The sequence below is a fragment of the Maniola jurtina genome, chromosome 5 (genome assembly GCF_905333055.1).
Source record: "Maniola jurtina chromosome 5, ilManJurt1.1, whole genome shotgun sequence".
Taxonomy (NCBI): domain Eukaryota; kingdom Metazoa; phylum Arthropoda; class Insecta; order Lepidoptera; family Nymphalidae; genus Maniola; species Maniola jurtina.
The window spans coordinates 12641932-12654566 of NC_060033.1; the positions used below are offsets into that span (position 1 = coordinate 12641932).

At 37.8% G+C, this 12635-nt stretch overlaps 1 protein-coding gene and 1 long non-coding RNA gene across 5 annotated transcripts in view; one reads left to right on the forward strand and one right to left on the reverse strand.

Moving 5' to 3' along the window:
* Nucleotides 1–12635, reverse strand: part of LOC123865565 — a 417170-nt gene that overhangs the window by 389786 nt on the left and 14749 nt on the right. The window lies entirely within an intron of this gene.
* Nucleotides 1–12635, forward strand: part of LOC123865545 (guanine nucleotide-binding protein G(s) subunit alpha) — a 34127-nt gene that overhangs the window by 987 nt on the left and 20505 nt on the right. The gene's annotated exons all lie outside the window — the stretch shown is intronic.

Below are 12635 nucleotides of genomic sequence, written 5' to 3' on the forward strand. Positions count from 1 at the left end.
TTAGTAGGTAGTAGTAGTTGTATTATTTATTGCAACTTTATTGCAACAAAACAGAACATACATATACGTAAACCGAGAAGAAAAACAATTATTGTACTAGGTTGCAAAGGCGGCCTTAACACTAAAATGATCTTTGTGTGAAGTGACGCTAGCCTACCAGTAGTTTTGTAACACTTTTAAGTTAATTTATACACTAGCATGACCATTTTTCTAGTAGGATGTTACAAGTTATGACTATCTATTGCATTATCTTGTTCTAACCTAGACATAATGCTCAGTTTATCTGTTTTATTTTTCATGACGATGATGATCATGATTGTGATGATTAGGGTGATGATGATGATGATGATAATGTCTGAAGATCAAGTTTTTTAAAAATACTCTATGGTTAAGACAGACAAGACTGAGTGGAGTCCGATGCTCAGATTTTGTTCTGTGCCACATTTGACCCTTATTTATTACAAAATGATATACAGACAAACATAAATGCACTTGTATACAAATATTTATACCTGGAGACATTTTTCATCCAGATTTTCAAACATTCCCTATTGCTGTTTAGGAGTTGTATAGAACGCCTATGCAAAGTAAGAAAAATCTACCTGCCCGATTTCATGATTCTACGTCAATGAAAGTACCCTATATGTTTTGATTTGCTAGATGGGTCTTGACTGATATGACAGACAGATAGACAGACAACTCATCATATAAGGTTTCTTTTTTCTTCCTGGACAGAGGGAACCCTAAAAAAAGTTGTTTGAGAAAGTAGTGGACTAATCCAGTTTTGTTTACGAGCTCCTCATTTATGCTTGAATGCATTTGAAACCTCCCAACTGCAATGTATCTGTAGTAATAATTTTTCAAATACCTCTGAACACTAAGGACATTTCTTTGCAATCATGATAATGCTAATCGTAATAACAAAGCATAATAATAATAAATTATTATGACACAACTCTTGTATGTTTTATTGGCTTGAACTACCATATACATACCTGCTTATTACATGTTGATACACATATCAAAAATTTTCAATAAATTAAACAATTTTAAGTAATAATCACCTGCCACTGATTCAAAATAGAGACGCTCCATACATACACAATGCATATCAATCAATTCTATCAAATTTTAACAAATCAGCCCAATGACTAGATTCAGCCAGACAAGCAAATAGAATTTTTTTTATTAGATTAATCTTTTACAAGTACTTTTCAATTCTCAAGAAAATATCTACCACTGACTGGTTTGAAATGTCCTTCGACCAAGAATGCCCAATGTACTTGATTAATTTTCATATTAGTGTAATTTCTGAATACTTGAACATTATGTTATTATGATTTTCATATTTTTAGGAAAACGCAATGTATGGTAGCGTGTGAAGCAGATGCTGAAGTTTAATGTAAACGAGAGGTTTACTTAATAACTGTAAGGAGCCAGTGCCCACATACTTTCAACTAAAAATACCAATTTCAATTATATGTCAAAGAAAACAACCCTAATTTTAATAATAAGTCCTTATACAAGTGTAAATTAAAAATTTATAACACCCCCGACAAGTGAAGGTATAACTAGAAAAGAGCTGATAACTTTTAAACGGCTGAACCGATTTTCTTGAATTATAGCTAAGAACACTCTCGCTCAAGCCACCTTTCAAACAAAAAAAACTAAATTAAAATCGGTTCATTACTTTAGGAGCTACCATGCCACAGACAGATACACACATACACACGTCAAACTTATAACACCGCTCTTTTTTGGTCGGGGGTTAAAAACAACTGCACCTAAGCATCACTTCACTCTGTAGGCTTTAGGTCTTGTTTTTTGTCCAACTAAGTACCTACTCGTCATTCATCATTGGGATGTAATGTGACGCATAATTTAGTGTGATCAACTTGTTATTATTGATTTTCTGTACCGTTTAGGCCTGGCCTTTGAGGTGAATTATGAGAATCTGAAATTCGTTTTCCAAATTCTAAAATGGTCCATAAACTCGCCCACACATAAGTATTTTAACATCTGAGCATGTGTGAATGATAGTCGTAAACCAGTCATATGTAATGCAATTGTTTTATTTTAACAATGTCAAGTTTATGAATAACGTTAGTTTCTGTAGTTGGAGATAAGATATACATAGTAACAAACATTTTTAATCTGATTTATCTAAATATAGTATATCTTCATTGCAACTGCAGTGTTGAAGTAGGTATAGAAATGATTCATCTTATTTTAACTGATTCTATTTATAGTAAGTATATTTAAATTTAATTAATTAAGTATGGTAGCTATGTGTAACCTATACTTTAATTATAGTTTTGACTTTACAGGTCATTTGCATTTCAAACAATTAAATATCACTTCTTTAGGTGAAGAAAAACATTGTGATGTAACTTGCATGCCTGAGTGTTCCCCATAATGTTCTCAAAGTAATCTTTAAGTAGTTCTCTCAATCTATTAAAAGTATGTTCCTGGAAAAAGCACATTATACCTACAAGAGAAGATAATTTTTTTATTAATATTCATTAATTAGCCCTTGACTGCAATCTCGCCTGATGGTAAGTGATGATGCAGTCTACGATGGAAGCGGGCTAACCTGAAAGGGATATGGCAGTTTTTACCAAACCCATACCCCTTTGTTTTCTACACAGTATCAGAATCGTTCATTATCGTTCCCATACTTTACGATAGCGGCTTTACCGGTAGGGTGGTAACTAGCCACGACCGGACTATTCCGCGCCTACGATCTAAAGTATCTGAGTTTTCCAAAACATCATTTTCAAATAAATAATTATGTATTTAGGCAACGTCCATCTTGACAGCTTGACATTTGTCAATTGACATAATATTATGAACCTAACGGTTATCTAACCTTCTTTTCTACAAGAAAACTAGAAAAGAGCTGATAACTCTTAAACGGCTGAACCAATTTTTTTGGATCATAGCTAAGAACACTCTCGATCAAGCCACCTTTCAAACAAAAAAAAGTAAATTAAAATCGGTTCATTCGTTTAGGCGCTACAATGCCACAGACAGATACACAGATACACAGATACACAGATACACAGACACACAAATACACAGATACACACGTCAAACTTATAACACCCCTCTTTTTGGGTCGGGGGTTAAAAAGAGCAACTGTCGAGTTTCTTGCTGGTTCTTCTCGGTAGGAACGGCATTCCGAACCAGTCGTAAATCATTTTGACGATTCAAAAGCACTTGTAAAAGTTTACCTACTTGATTAAAAATATATTGTATTCTATTCTAAAGATGTGTGAAATCTGCCAATCGGTACTTGACCAGCGTGATGGACTATGACCAAAAACCGGCCAAATGCGAGTCAGACTCGCGCACTGAGGGTTCCGTACTCGGGTATTTTTCGACATTATGCAGGATAAATCAAAAGCTATTATGTATAAAAATAAATATGTAGAGCCTCGATAGCTCAAATGGCGCGGACTGAATTCCGAAAGGTCGCCAGTTCAAACCCCACCCGTTGCACTATTGTCGTTCCCACTCCTGGCAGAGACGACGGACGGACAGACAGACAGACATCGAAGTGATCCTATAAGGGTTCCGTTTTTCCTTTTGAGGTACGGGACCCTAAAAACTTTCTGAGAGGAGACTCGTGCTCAGTAGTGAGCCAGCAATGGGTCAGTGAGATAATGATGAATCATGCAATTTGCCAACATTGCACTTTGTTGTCTAGGAAAATTACCCAGTATATTTACACTGGTGCAACTAACCGCTTGTATTTAATTACATTGTATCGAAGTTTTTATTGCCTCATCGCTGTAAGACCTAGAGAAAACCTTACAAGCGCCGTGTCTTACAGATGTTGGGATTAACGCTTGTCATTTAGGATGATTCCTATGTGAATCATGGCCAATGTAACTGTGTATAATATAGTCCGTGCAAAATGACTTCTCACGCGCCATTTTAACTCATGGGTCAACTGTCATGTCAAAAGTACGGTTCACCCATAGGATAATGACTAAAATCCTACTTTTGACATGATATTTGATACTTATAAAGTTGATTTATCGTGCAAAATGTTGGAAAAAATACCAGAGTACGGAACCCTCTGTGAGTGCGCGAGTCTGACTCGCACTTGGCCGGTTTTTACCCGACTACGGCAAAGCCGAAAGGAAGGGTTATTTTATGTACCTGTACGTGCTTTTGACGACCAGTAACCCCCAGTATGAATCTTTCTAGATTTCGAAAATGGAATGCGTCGTAGGAACCGTGAATTTGTGGTTAAGCTATATCGCAAAAAAAAAACAATTTTATATTTATGTACGATGGTACTGAACCCTTCGTGTGCGAGTCCGACTCGCACTTGCCGGTTTTGATTTTCTACGTAAGTTTTCCTCAGACTGACCTACATCAGACAGACAGACAGGCGTTGTCTTTCCTGAGTAAGATATCGACTACATTATATCAATATTTATAGCAATGTTTTTGTTAGTCGGATTATCTTATTGGGGGGTTGTAAAAATTCCGTTGTTCAATTCACAAAGTCATTTAAACGGTTTATGATAGGTAGTAACAATCTATGATTAGATTTATCAATTGATTTATTACTAAGTTACCTATGTAGCTATAAATTCAGTAAGATGCAATAGTTACTAAGTTACATTGGGTGCAATTGCAGGGGATGCAAAAGGAAACCACATTTCATTATCCTAATTTTATTACTAAACTTTTACATAATACTTATACTAACTATAACAAGAAGGAGACGTGTGGCTTAGTTGTGACAACGCATATCAATCGATTGAAATTGTGAAGCAACGTTGACCCAAGTCGGTAACTGGATGTGTGACCGACTTTGGAAGTCCGTATTCGTGGAGGTTTCCTCCCTGCCTCGGAGACCTTACTTGGTCTCCGAGGCAGGGAGGAAACCTACTCCTTCACGCAAAAACTACTTGACGGATTGGGCTGAAATTTAGAATGGAGATAGATTATACCCTGGATTAGTACATAGGCTACTTTTTAGCCCGGCAAATCAAAGAGTTTCCACGGGAATTTTAAAAAACCTACATCCACGCGAACGAAGTCGCGGGCATCAGCTGGTACGGCTATAAAGAAAAGAAAAAAGAAACTAGAAACTAGAACTCTAACAAAGGCTTATCGTAATTGCTCTGCCGATTTGTGGCGGAGGGTTCTATGACTTATTGTGATGTGTCGGTACCCAGTCCTTTTGCACGGTGCTCGCGATTTCTGCTGCGTCAGGTGTCAGCATGACATATACATATATATTATATTATACATATATATTATATACATATATATTATATTTGTGCTATGGGTGTCCGTTTCTGCGGTGACTGTGGGAACGCTAAGCAGGCACGTCTAGCTTTGCAGCCTGACTATGCCTGCGTAACAAGTAGAACAAGATTTGTATCACCACTCTTTAGTTGTCCCCTTTAAAACAGATTTCGATGCATCACGAAATTAGTCGTTTACACGAGCAATCACACTAATATTATAAAGGAGAAAGTTTGTATGTGTGTGTGTGTGTGTGTGTGTGTGTGTGTGTGTGTGTGTGTGTGTGTGTGTGTGTGTGTGTGTGTGTGTGTTTGTTACGCCTTCACGCAAAAACTACTGGACGGATTGGGCTGAAATTTAGAATGGAGATAGATTATACTCTGGATTAGCACATAGGCTACTTTTTATCCCGGAAAATCAAAGAGTTCCCACGAGAATTTAAAAAACCTACATCCACGCGAACGGAGTCGCGGGCATCAGCTAGTTGATAATTAAATTAATGTCTTGAAACTAATTTCGTGATGTAAATTCCGCTTTAGATACAAGCATTAAAAACACGCTACCATATACGGTCCGCTTCCTTGCACCTATTTCCAAAGTCCCCTTTTTCAAAGTCACCCTTTTCAAATCGGTTTTTTTTTGTTATCCATAGAAATCAATAAGGTAAAAGCATAAATGTGGGAGTGGGTCTATCTGTTTGAAACGATCTTGATGAAAGGTACAGGCCACAGAGATTTCTTGTATCCTGTCCTAGGGAATGGGCGTATGCTAAAACCCTAAATCCACGAATATTGTGCATCAGCAGTGATAAATATCTGCAGAAAGAGAAAATTTATTAGTTATGAGACACCGTAAGACTTGTCTGTCTTTCATGTCGGAGTGAATTGTAGGTACGAAGCATCACTACGCCTATTGGGCAAAATAATATGAAGGAATTGATCCTCCAAACTCATACACCTTGCTGGGATCGCTGGAAGAATAAAAAGATTATTAAAATGAACGGTCAGAGCCTCCATTTCAGCTGTTCACCTGACCCCGAGGTCCCAGCGCTCGAGATACTTGATATATTGTCGACAGAACGATCAACAGAGCGATTATCAGAATGGCTTCCTTAAAAAAACTGCATCATTACCACCGACTGATAACCGTCTGACTCGGGAAACTCTGAAGCTAATAGATAAACAAGCATAGTACAGTGTATATAAATCAGTTATTAAAAATATTGAGGAAGTCAATACAGGATAAATTGCTAATTCAATATTACAATACACAGTTCTTGCACAGTGAGAATTTGTCAAATCAAATAATCATTTATTCTTACTTTAAAATAAGCTCAAGCACAAATACACAAAAATAACTGATACACATCGAGATCTGATTTGAATATTTCAAAAACATAGAGGCCTCTCCCCAAGACATTGAGGGAGGTAGACGCAACCTTTTCCTTTGACAAAGTGAAGGACCACTTTCCTAAAATATTATAAAGTTAGGTTATAGACTTATAGAATGTGTGCGAAATATTGATATACTAGCGACAGAACCCACGGGAGATTCATCAGGTGCCACACCGAACTCCGAGAAAGTCACTGGTGTTGATTTTTTGATTGAAGCGAAAACTTCAAGCTTTAGCCATTCGAATTCGTCTGTGGTCGGAGTTTCCGCAATAAACTAAATAAGATTCTTCCCGATCTTAAGCTTTTTGTGCCAGTTTTTAAGTGCAATTAGCTTCTTGTCTTGATGTGTCGCATGAGACTTATCTCCTCGGCTCCTTTCTTTACAATCAAGTCAAAAGGTAGTGCGGAAATGCTAGAAGTAGAATGACAATGGACAATGACTATCGGACCGCTCTACATATCTCCCCTCCTTGGCGTGTTGCTGAAAGAATATTCCTCACTTGGTAATTTATGCTTATACACAAATAGATTTTCCATGTTCCATAAATAGACAGGATATACAATCGCGGGTTAAAAAATATTCGAGGGTCAAGTTCGGAGAACAGAAGCATGTTAAATTCGCCGAAATAACTATTCTTGAAAAAAATTCGAGTTTTGTAAAACTTGAGTTTCGATAGCCATAATAAAGGTCTTTATAATCTGTCGTTCAATGAAGTCATTATTTTGTGTTGTATGTATATTATTTTATGGTCTAAGACTCGAGTGGGTAGGTACTAGGTAGTCCATACAAAGGGGTTTTAAATATACATAACGGTCATTTAAAAAAAACTATGATGTTCAAGTTCGTTGATGGTCTTCCGTTTTTGCATAAACAATGTTTCTCAAACACAACAAAAAAACCGGCCAAGTGCGAGTCAAACTCGCGCCCCGGCGGTTCCGTACTACAGTCGTATTTTTTCGACATTTTGCACTATTTATAAAGTAGTTTTATGCATAAAAATAAATAAAAACCTGTTTAAGAATGTACAGGTAAAGCCCTTTCATATGATACTTCACTTGTCATAGTAACTTAATCTTACTTTGAAAGTTTAAAATATACTACCTTAATTATTTATTTGTTCATGAATACATTCTAATTTTTTTTTTGTTATGTAATCACAAATTCACGGTTTTCGGGTTTTTTCCTTTACGTGTGCTTTTAAGACCTAGGGATAGCTGCCGAATTTCATGATTCTAGCTCAACGGAAATACACTATAAATTTCGTGACAGACAGACAAGAAGTAATCCTATAAGGATTTCTTTTTTCCTTTTGAGGTACGGAACTCTAAAAAACAAGGTTTCGTAATAATTGTGCATTAATTGTGCTACCGGACTGTTTACAGCGGAAGGCTGGATCACTTTAGCGACTTTTTGCATCTAGCGATTTCGGTTAAAAATTACTAAGTCACACTAAAAGTAAAAATTAAACATAGTGAAAAGAAGGGTTATGTATTATTAATGCGAAAGTATGTCCGTCAGTCGCTTTTCGCGACCCAACAGTTTAACCGATTTTGATGAAATTTGGTACAGAGTTAGCTTACATCTTGGAAATTGACAGGCAACTTTTTTCCCGAAAAATCAAAGAGTTCCCACGGGATTCTTGAAGACCCATCCATTTAACCGATTTATATGGTTGGTACAGTGGTAGCTTGCATCCCGGGAATTGACATAGGCAACTTTTTGTCCCGAAAAATTAAAGAGTTCCCACGGGATTTTAAAGAAATCTAAATCCACGAAGACAAAGTCGCGGGCGTTATCTAGTATATCGTTATATATTTTTTACAATCGATGATAACCAAGAGCAGGTTTAATGGTAGTCTTATAAGACTACCAAATAAATTCAGTACATTATACTTAAGTACTTTGATTTTAAATAAAAACTTAAGCATAAATACTTATCTTAGAAAGAAAGGCTCAGAAAGTCTAGATTATACAGCTGAAAAACTGAGATGATACAGGTAAAAACGGTTACGTACCAGCAACCTTCTTAGCTACCTTCGAAATACTCTTTTACGATACTTTCAAGTTTCAAGGAAGATCTTTAAATAACCACTTAGTTGAAGAATACAATTAGGTAAGCACCTACAGGTTAAAAAAAGTTCGGAAATCAGTAGCATGACAAATTCATTGATGATGGCAAACAAACTTTTTGTGTCATTTGGGTGCTTTTTTGTAACTACGGTTAAAATTATATTCTTCCGGCGTTAAACAGCTTGCCGGTATTGTTTTTTTTCGTAAGATGTACCACCTACTTACTGTCAATAGTTAATGCCGAGTGAACTAAGAACGGTTTCTGATTAACGTTTATTTTGCGCGTACAAATTCGTTTTTCAACCCCCGACCCAAAAATAGGGGTGTTATGAGTTTGACGTGTGTATCTGTGTATCTGTCTGTGGCATCGTAGCTCCTAAACGAATGAACCGATTTTAATTTAGTTTTTTTTTGTTTGAAAGGTGGCTTGATCGAGAGTGTTCTTAGCTATAATCGACGAAAATCGGTTCAGCCGTTTGAAAGTTATCAGCTCTTTTCTAGTTTTCTTATAGAAGTTTATGTGTCGGGAGTTTTTTAAATTTTGAGTTATTAAGCGCGAAATGTAGCGCGCAGCGTATACCTACGCGTGCTTTTTGTCACGCACGTTTCGTACAAGCGTAGACGCGCTTATAAGCCTACTGACTTACCTACTGCATTGGTTCGATCACTTCGAGCGAACCGGAATGAAGGTATACACACGCGAGTTCGATGTATTGAAGTGCAAAACAGCGCGCGCGAAAGCGCGTTTGCCTAAACAGGCAGGAAAACGCTAGTCTGTAACCACCCTTAGACAAAGTGAGTTGCTATAGGTAGATATCGTCATAATCAAAGCTTTACAAAATTGGATAGGTCAAGATTTGTGACGTGGTAGCGGTCTGAGGGTCTGACGTGGTTCCTCTATATTTTTTCCCGACTACGGCAAAGCCAAAAGGAAGGGTTATGATTTTAACAGTCTATGTATATATGTATGCATGGTTTTATATGTATGTTTGTATCAGATTCTGTGTGTTCCACCGTTAGCGCCTAAATTGCTGGGCCGATTTGAATGAATGAGGAGTCTATCAATTCGTTATTATGATCCGGGTAACATAGGCTACATTTTATACGAAAAAAATTGGACGGGTCTCTAAAAATTTTTTTTTTTGGCTATTGTATCGAGTGGAAAACATTCTGAGTTCATAAATACATACAAATATAGTAGGTACAATGTTAAAATACACAGAGCGACAGAAACACAATTTTATGCTATGTCTATCGGCAGTTCGTGGGTAGTAGTATGGTTTTAGTGCTGTTTAACTTTATCTTGTTAACCCCCGACCCAAAAGAGGGGTGTTATAAGTTTGACGTGTGTATCTGTGTATATGTCTTTGGCATCGTAGCTCCTAAACTAATGAACCGATTTTAATTTAGTTTTTTTTGTTTGAAAGGTAGCTTGATCGAGAGTGTTCTTAGCTATAATCCAAGAAATCGGTTCAGCCGTTTGAAAGTTATCAGCTCTTTTCTAGTTACTATAACCTTAACTTGTCTTGGGTGTTATAAATTAATTTACACTTATTATAGGATTACGTACCTACTTAAAAAATACTGAAGGAAGTTCGATCTAAGTGGGAAAATCTGTTTAGCAAAAGTAATATACCTTCAAATGAGCATTGATAAATGAACAACAATAGAGAAGTAATCTATAAAAGCGATTGTATGAGGAAATATCTAATTCAGACAAGAATGCATTAGGCTGCCTTTTACAGGGGCTGCGTGATGTGAAGCGATGAAGTCACCAACAGGATAGCTTTATTTTATAGGTCTGGTGGAAAAGTATAAAGAAAAAAGGAACCCTTATAAGATATTATTCAGATACATGTTAGCCCTTGACTGCCATCTCACCGGGTGGTAAGTCTAAGATGGAAGCGGGCTAACCTGGAAGGGGTATGGTAGTTGTATTAAACCCATACCCATTTGATTTCTACGCGGCATCGTACCGGAACGCGAAATCGCTTGGCGGAACGTCTTTGCCGTTAGGGTGGTAACTAGCTACGGCCCAAGTCTCCCACCAAACCGGACCAGAGAAAATGTAGAAATTATAAAATTCCAAACTTCCCCCGCCATAAATCGAACCCGGGACGTCCAGCTAGTAAGACCACAGCGCTCACCACTGCGCCAGGGAGGTGCATCACACCATCGAACAGCCATGGTGCAAAGGCTGCCTTATCCTGCGGAATGAGACCGCTGTGTAAAAACTACAACAATAGACCGTGGGAAGCGACATCCTAGCAGCGTTTTAAAAATAAATACAGACGCGAGTTTACAACCTTTGCATCGTATCAAACGCAACTGAAAGTCGTAACTACAAATACACTTGTTTACTTTTCTTCTTTTTTTTGTCGGTGGCACCAACTGAGTACAAAATGCTTTTATCGGTGTCGCCAATTCACCAATTCACTATTAAAAAAAACCGACGAATTGAGAACCTCCTCCTTTCTTGAAGTCGGTTAAAGAGCGAAGCAGCTATCAAGAAAGAAGGAAAAGAAAATTCATTTATTGCTCTTATGCACGGTCGACTAGTCGCTCGGCAACTCGGTCGATGGCGACCATTACAATTTGTAATTTATATGTAAGTCGCCGTGCCTATGTGCACGAAGTGGCGGCGATTGCGTATAGTCAGTCTGCTTTTCCGTACCTCAAAAGGAAAAACGGAACCCTTATAGGATCACTTTGTTGTTTGTCTGTCTGTCTGTCTGTCTGATTTTTTATTTATATGGCATGTTTTTGATTTATCGTGCAAAATGTCGAAAAAAATACCCGAGTACGGAACCCTCGGTGAGCGAGTCCGACTTGCACTTGGCCGGTTTTCCTTTTATATTTTTACATTCAGGATCAAACCGTGAACCTGCTCTAGTTAACTCTGCTGAAGTGAGAATAGGCAGGACATATAGTTCGAACAACCAGTAGACTAGGTTTTAAAGTTTCGTCTTAAACTAGGTACGTAATAAAGCAAAATAGTTGCTGAGTAGCTGTCGACCGTAATACCATAACATAATCTGTTACTAAGTGGAAACAATAAATAAGTTAATGGGGATTCACACCACGAGGTGCAACGAACTCGACATTGTAAGGTTTCGCCAAGGTTGCGGAGGCTATAACATTGTCATTTCTACTAGTTAGCTTTCGTAACAACTAGGTATAGTCTGTACTTACGCATGTTTACTTTAAACTTCCTTACTGTTAAGCCACGCCGCCACAGCCAATCACAACGTGCCATTCAAACCAGCTAATCCGAGCCAAGCCAAGTCAAGCCGGCCAATCACAGCCAAGCCAGCCAAACACAGTCAATCACAGCCAACCACAGCCCACCACTACCGGATGCATTTGGTTGGGAGTAAATGCCCTGCGAACTCATTTTTGGTGCTTTTATTCTGCCTTACACATTTGTAAGCTAAAACTGTCAGTTTGTGTAATTGAGTGTAATTGAGTAAATAAGTGGGATGTAAATATAGTAATAAATCAGTACAGTTGTTAGTGTGGTGTAAATGTAACAACTAAATCAGAGTGATTATATTAGTGTGGTGTATGAAGTAACGAATAAATTATTAGTGCGATTATACTGCTTTCTCTTTTTATTTATACCTACTGCTTCATAACACTGCACCATAATATCTAAAAAGTCCATCATTTTCCCTATCATCATTATCGTTATTTTCAGTCGATAGATGTCCATTGCTGGACATAGGTCTCATGTAGCCGCCTGAACCCCTCCCTCGGCTTCTTGTGTCTCTTTTGATGTCGTCTGGCCAACGCTGAGCTTTCGGCTGCGTAAAGTGACGCGCGGCAGTGACGTACGCGCGTCGCGGCTGGAGAGAATATCGTGCGGGGCGCTGACGCGACGCGCAGTTCAGCTGCAGTTC